This window comes from Rhagoletis pomonella, unplaced genomic scaffold (genome assembly GCF_013731165.1).
Source record: "Rhagoletis pomonella isolate Grant_MI unplaced genomic scaffold, Rhpom_1.0 Rhpom_scaffold_00003, whole genome shotgun sequence".
Taxonomy (NCBI): domain Eukaryota; kingdom Metazoa; phylum Arthropoda; class Insecta; order Diptera; family Tephritidae; genus Rhagoletis; species Rhagoletis pomonella.
Window position 1 is genome coordinate 79859798 of NW_023458557.1, and position 11139 is coordinate 79870936.

Sequence of the window (11139 nt, forward strand, 5' to 3'; positions counted from 1 at the left end):
GTTAGTGATGTGGATGGTGAAGAAGGTGCGGATTTTTCGTCGATCTTTTTGCACTTGTCAGCTGCTTATTGTCATCATCACTGTTGTTCATTTTTTTTCTGTTTGCTTTATTTTTCATTTTTTCTATCATTATTTTTATGCCACTCCAAGTACACTTCTCCGCTGCTATGCTTTTCCCACCACTGTTGACAAAAGAAATCTCACAGCTCAATCGAATTTCCTGAACCAATTTGTTTGCAAATCATTTTATCGAAACTCTGGCGTAGAGCGCAAAAAATTTATGCGATAATCCTTTGCCACACACTTGTCGGTCGCCCGCGTACCTCACAAGCTTAGTAATGGCCACAACGCCCACACACGCAAACAGCCACACTCTCCACATTCAGATAGTAGAGACTGCTGGCAGGGCTGCTGCTGCTTTTGTGAAGCATCGAGTTGGCTAGTAGCTGCTCTAGTTATGCCGCTTGTTGGTGGCAACCACGCTGTGGTAAGCGTGTATTATCCTTCTGCCGGTAACTGTGCACGCTCGCATTCACAGATTTTTCCTCCGTACGCAGTTGCCGAGGTAAACATTGAACTCGTGTTAGCTGGCTGGCTGGCCGGATTGTTTGTTGGCTTGCTGGTTGCTTGTTGGCTTTGGCTGACTGTCTATCTGTTCGTTTATATATGCTTGTTTGACGAGGCACTTACTTTTCAGCCCCTGGCATTTAAAACCTCCTTTAGTTCGGCGCGAGGTGGGGGGACGCACGACGACGGTTGATGGCAAAACTTTGGCGAATTTGCATTTTCATAAAAATATGATTGCGTTCGGCTTCCAACCAACAGCAGAGCCAACAGCACGGACGGCAGGCTGAAGAGTATTCGAGTTATGACTGCCAATGGGCTGATTGTTGACAAAAAAAGGGGGAGAGAAAAGGCAAACAAGGAAAAATAAAGAAAAATACATAAAAAAAAATCAAAAAATACATAATAAAATATAAAAAATTACTAAAGTTTTTTTATTCAAACCAAGTGAAGCGGATTAGGCTGCCTATTTTGAGTGGCATATGAGAAGGAAAAGGTCAGCAGCCGGCAGCATCGAAGCTGTAGAAGCAGTCCAACTAACCCTATTTGTATTTTTTTTTTTTGGCTTTTTCCTGTTGTCTGCTTGGTTAGATCACACCAGCAATTTATCATTTATGAGCAAATAAACTATGAGTAAGTTAACAACTTGTATATACACAAATCTGTAAGATTTTCTGTGCTTGTGATAACAAATGACAACTTCCGCTTATTCTTGCGCCACTACTAACATATGTATATACATACCTACATAAATATGTACATTTTTTATAAGTTTTCCTCCTATTTTTTGCCTAGCACTACGACATTAAAGTTTCAGGTTTGTAGCTGCGTTAAGCTGTGGGGCAGGAGACACTATATGACTCATAACAAACCAAACCCTTAAAATATGCAAATTTCGACGATCCAATGTCAACTACAGGCTACGCCGGTTAGTTATGCAAAACAATAAATTATCGAGCGTAAAATGTCGAAAAGCAACCACTAGCGGAAAACGTAAAGAATGCCATGACCCGCATGAGAATATCTAATACTTATTTATAAATGTACAGTAATGTAGATAAATAATTATTTTAATGACATTATTTTTGCATCATTTTGAGAGATGGCAACCCTACCCAAAAATGTGACTTAGCGTTTGCCGTCATAAATTTAATGTTTTATCTAACTTAAATTTTTTTTGTTAAATTATGAAATTTTAGTTAGGTGGCAACTTTATTTTTAAAATGCCTTTCAGATTAAGGCATTTGCAAAAACTTTTCATTTGAGAGCTACATTGTAGATTAACCAAAATTATTTATGTATTTAATGTTAATTTTTTAAAAGTGCGGCAATCCTGATTTTAGCATTCTTTCTTCATTTGACACTAATAATGTGTCAAGTTTTTGACAGGCGTATTACTTTTTTTCACAGCAGCACAACTTTTAAGCAATCCAGTGTCAAGATTTTTCTGATAATTCAGAGCAGAATTATAAAATGCTTCTACAATAGTTTTATACTGTACCCGAATTCGAAAAAAAAAAATCAAAAAAGATAATTTTGTTTTATTTTTTACATTCCAAAATATTTGAAAATTTGTATATAGGTGGTAACTTTCTCTTTAAAAAGGCTTTCAAAATATGGCTTTTTTAGGAGGTTCGTTTAGCACCCATATTGTAGTATTTTTGTATGTACTTATTTAATAACATTTTATTTTTAGAAAAGCTGGCAACCATCACACAAACAATTTTTTTCCTAAAGTTGCAAAATTTTTATTTTATTTTTTTTACACTTGACTCTAATAGAGCGTACCATATTTGATAGACTTTTCACTTTTGTAGAGCAGCACGCAAAGTTGGCTAGGGCCGCTCTTTGACCTACATACTTATGTATGTATGTATATACATTTGTAAATCTCTAGAGCGGACTAGAATTGCAAAATAAAATTCTGTCATAAAAGTGCTTATATCATACCCAAATACGAATTCGGAAACAACTAACATAATTGCTTAGGTGTTCAAAGACAAAAGGCGATTCTAAACCTATTTCCTTCTCTACCACCAACTTCAACAAGGGGTACCCGATATTAAGCCAACCGCAATCCCTTCTGTGACTTAGGCTCAGGGATTTTTGAGTAAATACAAGAGGTGATAGTTCATAGGTTTTGTAAAAGAGGTAGTAGACTAGTACGGCGCACTGGTGTAGTACCGATTAAAAGTGTAAATATGTATGGTCGGTGAATGCCTGACCTCTTCCGGACGTCTCGTATTGCATCTAAATTATGCCGATTTGGATTCCATGGCTCTGCGACATTGCAGAAACTGCATGCCTGATGAATTTTCTAGACAGACCACCTCGACGTCACCTGCCTCCCCTCCACTGGCAGGGAAGGTATATAGGTTTTTATAGCAACCTGTGTACTGCTTCTGAATAGATGGGCTTTTTATAGTACGCCAGCAACTGCGGGGCGAAAAGCACGAAGTTTTTCTACGAAGTACTCCTGCGCAGGCAGTCAAAGGAGCTTCTTAAGCTGGCTAAGCATTACTTCACGGTCCTGACAGGTCCAATATAAACCCATGCCGTACAAGTTGGTTTCATCTTCAACCTTTTGTTTCGGAGGAAGGGGCACAAATGGTAGAGCTGAATGAGAGCCTCAGTTAAATGAGGGTTAAGGTGAATCGCTCATCCACTGAAATATTGTAAAATGCATGGCGAATGTGTTTCTCCTATAATCTATTCGACACCAATACTCTCATTTCAAGAGGTCCCCTATCGCTCTCCTTCCTATTGTAGGTATTACTGCTTCAAATAATTTCCCAAATTGCAAGTGCAGATTATTGACCAAGCCCAGAATTCAGGTGTATTGTCACAAGAGCATAATTTGGACTTGGGCAGAGACGTCTGTGTCTTTTAAGGGAATTAATCTAAGCAAAGAAGTGAACATTTGTGGAGTTACTCCCGTTGCAGGAGGTAGCCATACGAAGAGCTAAGTCTAACAATATTTGCTACAACTAGCAGTCAATAGTTACTGCCAAAATACATCTGGGAGGAAGATAAGTTCGTGGTAATTACTTGTACAGGAAAAGCGCAAAGGATCTCGAGCTCCAATTTTACAGCAACTATAGCTATATACTTGATTTGACTTTGCGGTCGTCAATCAAAGAGAACCAGCTGCAGTTCAATCAGACGCCATTCGCGTGACTAATATAAAAACATTTTGTATTCAATTCTACTTAGCAGATTATAGTATCAAAATCAAATATATAAAAAAAAATATTCAAGACTACACACCAGTAAACTACTTTAAGGTTACAAAATCTGCGCAGCTTAGAAAAAGTGAACTCAATTCACTCAAGCAAATACGCTTCACCTCTTGCAGCACATCTGCATAAAGGACTTAAAAGCATTTTGTCGTAAGACGAAAACGACAGGAAATTTACCAAAGTACTTCAGAGCAAACGAAAAAGCCGACGACAGCCCCTCACCAGCGAAATGCACCACCCAATGGCAGTGCCATTTAGTTGATTGTTGCCTTCTGACCGCTGGAATGAATTTACTTAGACCGAGTCATTTTCTTGAAATGACTGTGATGCCATGCGCTGCGCCACCCTGCACCCCAAAACTCTACCCAGCTTACTTCCTCATCTACCCCTCAACTCTTACATCTGCTCTTCCTGACTATAAGTGGATTAAGTGCGGTGAAGAAGCGCACTAGTGGAAGTGCCAACGTAGGAAGCATTACTGTGTGCACCGCAATAAATGTTCCGTTTGGCACCTTAATGGATTTAAGCGGCGGATACGCAACGCGGCATTAAGCTTCAATAAACGTCCGATGTGTCGCAGCTAATACGCATTTTATTGGATTTCTATACCAAACTGACTCGCCGCCGCCAATCGAGCCAGTGCAGCGCGTGTTACTTGGCCAAATTGAATTGCTCATCGGTTCACTGCTTTTAGCTGGTTGGCGGTGCCTTTGTGGATTTATACACCTTTGCAGATTGACGGTACGAGTGGGTACGCAGGTATTTAGTGTGACTGCCTGTCTAGGCAACTATGTTTGTGTCGGTGTCGGTGGTGCTGCTGTCTGTTTAACTTCAAAGTACGCTGGCGCAGAGACATTGCAAAGCGTAATCAGACAGGAAATTAGGGAATGAGAAGATTGCAATGCTTTGCATTTGCATCGCCGCCGAAGTAGATTTATTCAAATACCCAGCTAAAGTACATAAATTGAGCGCGTTGGGCGCGCACCAATGAGCTTTAGTCACTTGCGAGTTGTTAGTGAGAAGGGTAGAAGCCAAGCAGGGAGCAAACACAATGAGATTGTGCATAAGAAAAGTAGGATTGGAAGGGGTGGAGCTTCTTTGGTAGGTTCTATACAATAAAAGGTATTTAAATGAGTAGTGATTTCTCGTCGACGGACAGGTACTACCGGTATGGACTTGGCGCAAAGCAAAGAAATAAGGTCATTCTTGTGTTAAAAGGACAAAGCTAGCATTTTTTTAAATACTAAAATTTGGTTATTATTGCCTACACTTTTATTGAGTACACTACGCCTTTAGTAATCCTCAATTACAAAAACGTTTAGATAATTACGCTGACAAATCTATCAGAAAAGTATTGATAAACATATCGATAAGAAATATCAATGGACATATCGATAAAAATATTGACAAGTAATATAGATCAGCATATCGATAACCTAATGAATTTTCAGTGCACAAAAATATAAGTTACTTAAGAGTGGTTGCTTTTAACCCTTTCAGAGCCATTATTGTATAAGTTAAAAGTTATGGCAGATTGTGATTTTCTAAAGGCTAGCAAAACGTAATTTCTGTAAATTTTTTTTTTAGGATATTCAATATTTTAAATATTAATATTTAAAATTTTTTCCTTTTAAAATTTTTTTAAACATGTTTTCACATGTACATATATCTTGAATCGTTCTCCCAGAGTTTTTTAAATTTTTTTTTTCATTTTAAATTGGTTTAACTTTTTTAGTTTTATTAATACTTTTTTTACTACTTTTTTAATTGTTTACTTGTTTTAACTATAAGCAGATGAGTACTTTTACATGTGTTTCTTTAAATTCGATACAAAAATGTACAGCGCACAAAAGTGTAGGTTAAAATTTTAAAAAATGTTAAAAACAAAAATTTGTTAATATTGAAAAAATATATTAAAGAAATGTTCACGGCTACATAGGTTCCCTCAGCCTTTTTAGGACTAAAGAAATGTTCACGGCTACATAGGTTCCCTCAGCCTTTTTAGGACTTTAGTCTACAAGTAAAAAATTATAGCAGATGGTGATTTTTAAGGGCTAGAAAAGCCATAATTTGCATCAAATTTTGTGAACATATTTTTTGAATATTTTAAAATATTTCCTTTTAACATTTTTTCTAAATATGTTTCCAAAGGTATATTTTTAAACGTAAATTTTTTCAGGCATTTTGTTTTAATTATTTTAACTTTTTTTATACTTTTTACATATTATTTTAATTTTTTTATTTCATTTTTTTTAGTTTTATCTTTTTTTTTCTTTTTGTATATTATGTTTTGCCATGAGAAAACAAATATTTGCTTCGTTTTGGAAGCCAGTAGTTTCAGCGTATTTGCGCAAAATTATCGTATATCACATTTTTTACGAAATTCACTTTTTGATTCAGCTTCGTTTTACAACCCATAACGCATCACCTATTCAAATATTATGGCTTAGATCCCAATAGCTGCCCCAAAAATTTACTGTAAATTTCATCGTACTAAATATGTGACAATTAATTTTTTCTTGTGGGCGAAATGATCATATGCATGTTCTAAGAAATTAGAATATGGAGACCTTTCTACAAAAAAAAAAAAAATCTTGCGTTTAGTTATATTTTTCAACTATCTCAGCAAATCTAAACTTTGGTAGCACCACCGCAGCAGAGAAAAATACAAAAAACACATTCCTCTAAAATTTGGTTTTTGTAGCATACGATATTTTTTCGATATTTAGAATACATTTCATAACAGCGTTAATACAATCTCCACCCACATATGTATAACATCCTTCACCCAGTCGTAATACCCAAAAACACGTAGAAAATAATACTTCACTTGACACGTATGGCCCGCACAATTAACACACAATCAACTACAATTAATTCTTCAATGAACGCGAACTGCATGCGAAATTTGCTAAATTTTAATGCAATTTGAGTGGCGAAGGCTAACAGTGAAGCTGCCAGAACTAGTACAACTTAGTTAGCATATCAATACAGCAATATAGCTTATCAATAAAGGCAATAAGGGCGTACAAAGAAAATACATATGTGCAGGTGTGGGCATGAACGTGAATGTGCTGCAAGAGAGATGGACGTCGTTGTAGCCAAGCAGCTACACAGATACATACTTATGTACATATGTACATACAAAGGTTACTTAGAAGGAGTTGCCTGTAGCGGATGTGTGTTTGCATACCTTACAGATATAATTTAATCTTAACGAACTAACAATGAACTGGACACTTCCTTATTAAGAACAGGCAGAGGCGCAAAAGAGCAATACATATGCATGTATGTATGTATGTATGTGTAGCTTTAAACTAAAACAATCTTCGCCAGCACTATTGGAATAATAATTGCATTGTTTGTTCAGCAAATATGGCCTGGCCCTCACACATCATCCAGCCATTTGCATGCATGCCATGCACATGGATTCGAGTGGATTTGCTGTTGAAGACATCTTCCATGCTAAGCTGTTTCTGACAAACATACTTAGACAAAGACATGAAAGTCGTCACCAACTTGTCGCTACTTTACAGAAGAGCAAGACAACCACTGAGCGGCTGTTGCTGCTGCCTCTGCAGCTACTGACCACCACCACAAATGCAATATGCAAACTTTAATTTTCATTTCCGGCATAGTCAAAGAGCTAACTAAGTGCGGACATATGTACATAGATAGGTATTTGTGTTTGTAAGAATATATACATGTACACATACATACATATGGCACATACATAAGTGCAACAAAGTAATTTATTTTGGTGCATCTTTGCCGGATGTTGGGTGTGGCAGTCGGTTTTTGGCTAGCAATCTTTAAGAATATGTATATACGTATGTATTCTACTTGCTCTTTCCGTGATGCAGCTCCAATGCGTGTGCCAAATTACAAAAAAAAAAAAAGTCTTATAAATTTTATAACGAAAGCAATTTACTCAACGCCTCAGGCGACGCTAGAGACACACATGTCCAGGATTTATGCGTCAAAAGTGTCGCAATTAAAAGCACTCTACGACTTGGTGCGTGTAACAATCGGCAAACGATTTGTAAGGGTCACTCCTTCACGCTCGACAGAGTGGTGGCGGAGTATAGTAACTCGGATTATCAGATCACAGAAAATGTATTTTCCCGACACAAGTGACTGGAAGTTTAAACGATGGCGAAATCCCCCAAGGATAGCTCCAAAATGGAGATTTCAACAGCATCTCTGAGAGAGTGCTATAGACTCCCAGATCACTGCAGCGTTTTTCAGGATGACATATAAGCAATCGACATAGCGCCAACTCAGGTTAGCTTGATTAAGTTAGCTCCATCTAAATTGGCCTTCATACGAACCATTAAGTCAAGTAAACGCGAATTCGCATTGCAACATTTTAATGTTTGGCAATGCGTACAGCTTTTAAAACAGCAAAATCTAAGGCAAATTATACTAAATCACTGCAGAAGTTGACTAGGAACTGTACAAATGTGTCTCCGCATAGTCTACGCGTTGCATGGGAGCAACCAACGTTGTGAGCCAAACGCCAGACAGACGCTGTGCGTACTCCTTTAATGTAAAAAAATACATATGTACATAACATTCCTACATACATATGTACATGTGCACATACGAATGTATGAGCTGCGCTTAGCCACAAAAGAAAATATTGCACAAAACATAAGCGATTATTATTAATATTTCGTCTTCAATAACAACCCTCCCTGCAGAAAGTTGTGATATTTAAAGACTAGTGATGGATTAGAGACTTTTGTGACAGTATGCTTAGGCTGTAGATTTGAAGTTTAGTTGAAGAACCATGTCGCTTATGGGTCGATTTTGAGCGCATCTACATAGTGATCATGTCGCTTTGCTGCCTCACACTTGAAACAGAAAACATATATTGGGATCCTTCGAGTAGTTGTGTAGTAACGAAGCTTCGAATTGAGACTATCAGTGACTACTTTTTGTGGAGACGATTTTTCGAAACGCAGACTACTTCGAAACTAGCTGTTTTCCCTGCAGGGTCTCTATATGTTTATGTTTGCTATCAAAGTGTTTGTAGCAAAGCGACACGATGACTTTGTAGATATTTATGTGCATATGTCTGCCAAGTGTTTGTGCGGCGCCAATGGCCAAATGAACTCAATCACAATTTGTTTGATTTTTCTTTCACTTTTTTTCGAGAATTGTATACAACTTCAGCAGAAAATTTTGCTGGCGGGTTCAAAGGGGACGGTCAACGTCTTAATAAACTGCGTCGCCATGGTGCTTGCTAACACTTTTTATGTACATTAGAGTGCCTCGCCAGAAAAAGTTTCTGTTTACCATCGGAATTATGAAATTTATTACATTTTAAGACTTTAAGCTTTACTTGAGCTAGACCGATTTTTAAACACCTCCAAAAATTTTATTATTTTGATAAAATGTTTAAACTTTTAAGCAGACCTTCCATCAGCTGAGGTGATTGTTTGAAACAAAAAATATTTTTAAAAACTTAATTTGATTTATGAAAAACTCGATTTTTGGAGTTACATATTTTCAAATCGGTATAATCTTTCTTTATACTTAAACCCTTCTATCATATGAGGTGGGCTTTTGGAAACAATGTTTTTTAAAACTAATTTCATTTAAGAAAAACTCGAATCTTGGAGGTATGAATTTTTTTTTTTAATATTTTTCGAAAATATTTTGCCGCAAGTCTTAAAATATAATAAATTTTATAATTCCGATGGAAAAAGAGAACCGATTTTTATTTTTATTTTTTTTTTTGTGGAGACTGATGCACCCTAATGTATGTATACTTTACTTGTATGGTAATTTATTGTTGAAGTGCATAGCTTAATGGTGCCACATTAAAATGCCAAAATACTAACAAGTTACTATGTTTGATGGTTCAGCATTTCGGACATGGTTAAGTTTATTGGTTAAGTTTACTAGTGTGGACAATTCTTGTGTGACATATAGTTTATACTCGTACATATAAATAAATATTGATATTTTGGCATAAAGTGGTCAGCGTTTATTTAACACAGGCGCCAGCTAGCATGCAAGGCGATAAAAATTGGCAACTACGTTGGGCTCGAAAATATTTTTACATATACTTTTTTTTACTTTATCCGCTTTTTATTTATGCAAATTTCATCTTGACCCTTAAACCAAAATCCCTTCATAGAGATATCGCAAATAAAAGCACAAGGCATGCAATGCATCGACCAACACCTTTACTGCAATTCAAGTTGCAACAAAAACACGATTGCAACCCAAATAAAAGCGGTGAGAAAAGCCTTTCGAAGAGCCGAGAATAGCAGATAGAAAATGTTCAAATAGAAATATGCAAGCGAAAAATGCAATATGAAAAAGTTTTATTGAAGCCACTAAATCCCACTGCCTACCTAAATACGCTTTGCTCTAAAAAGTATGCTACGCTTTTGTTTCTTCTTTCTGCAGCTGTCGAGCGAAGATTTCAAAAGTAACTGACAACAATAATGCTGTTGAATGCGTTCAAGTGCAGCTCTGCACATCTAAGTGGCAATGTAGTTACAAAGCAGCAGTTGCAACGTGCAGCAGTTATGTACATATGTATGTAGTAAGGATATGGATGCCACAAGTGACAGCTGATAGCGCAAAACAATAAACACTTTGCATTTTTCTTTGAAAAGCGAATTCTCCACCATCTTTCAATACGCCTGCTTCTTTGCATTGAAAGCTTTCGTTTGCACTTCAAAATATGGATTTCTGTTTCACTGAGAGATAAAGAATTTTCCAACAATGTGGGGTATGTACAAATGTACACAGCGTCAGTAGTGAAAGGCGGTCATTGATTGAAAACAAAGCACAATAAAGAAAAAAGGGCAACGTGCTCACATAAAAAAGGAGTAAGATACATTAACTAATTTTTGCGAAGAAAAATGAAAAATAACCTCAGCCGCCAAATTAACTCCAAGCTGTAAACTGTCTGACTTTTGTAGTAAAAAGTGGGAAAGCCTGCAAAAATTAACTAAAAGCGAATTAAATTTCAACAGTTTTGTTCTTTACAATCTATGCCAAGAAGAAATACCAGCCAAAATCAATTTTTCACAATTTTTTTGTAGAAAAAAAAGACTAGTTTTTTTTTCTGGTGGCATTAAGTTTTTTCCTGAGAAGACCACTAGTAAAATTTTCCGAAGAATAATTTTCTAGAATATATCAATCCTCTAACGAAGTAAGTTTCAAAACGATCTTTTAAGTCGGCAGCTAATAGGTTAAAATATTGTACGAAAATATTTCCCATGAAATTTTACTACATATGTATGTATATCTTAACTTTTAGCTTCGCTCAGACATTTATTTTAACCCTTTTTTCCACCTTTTTGAAAACTAC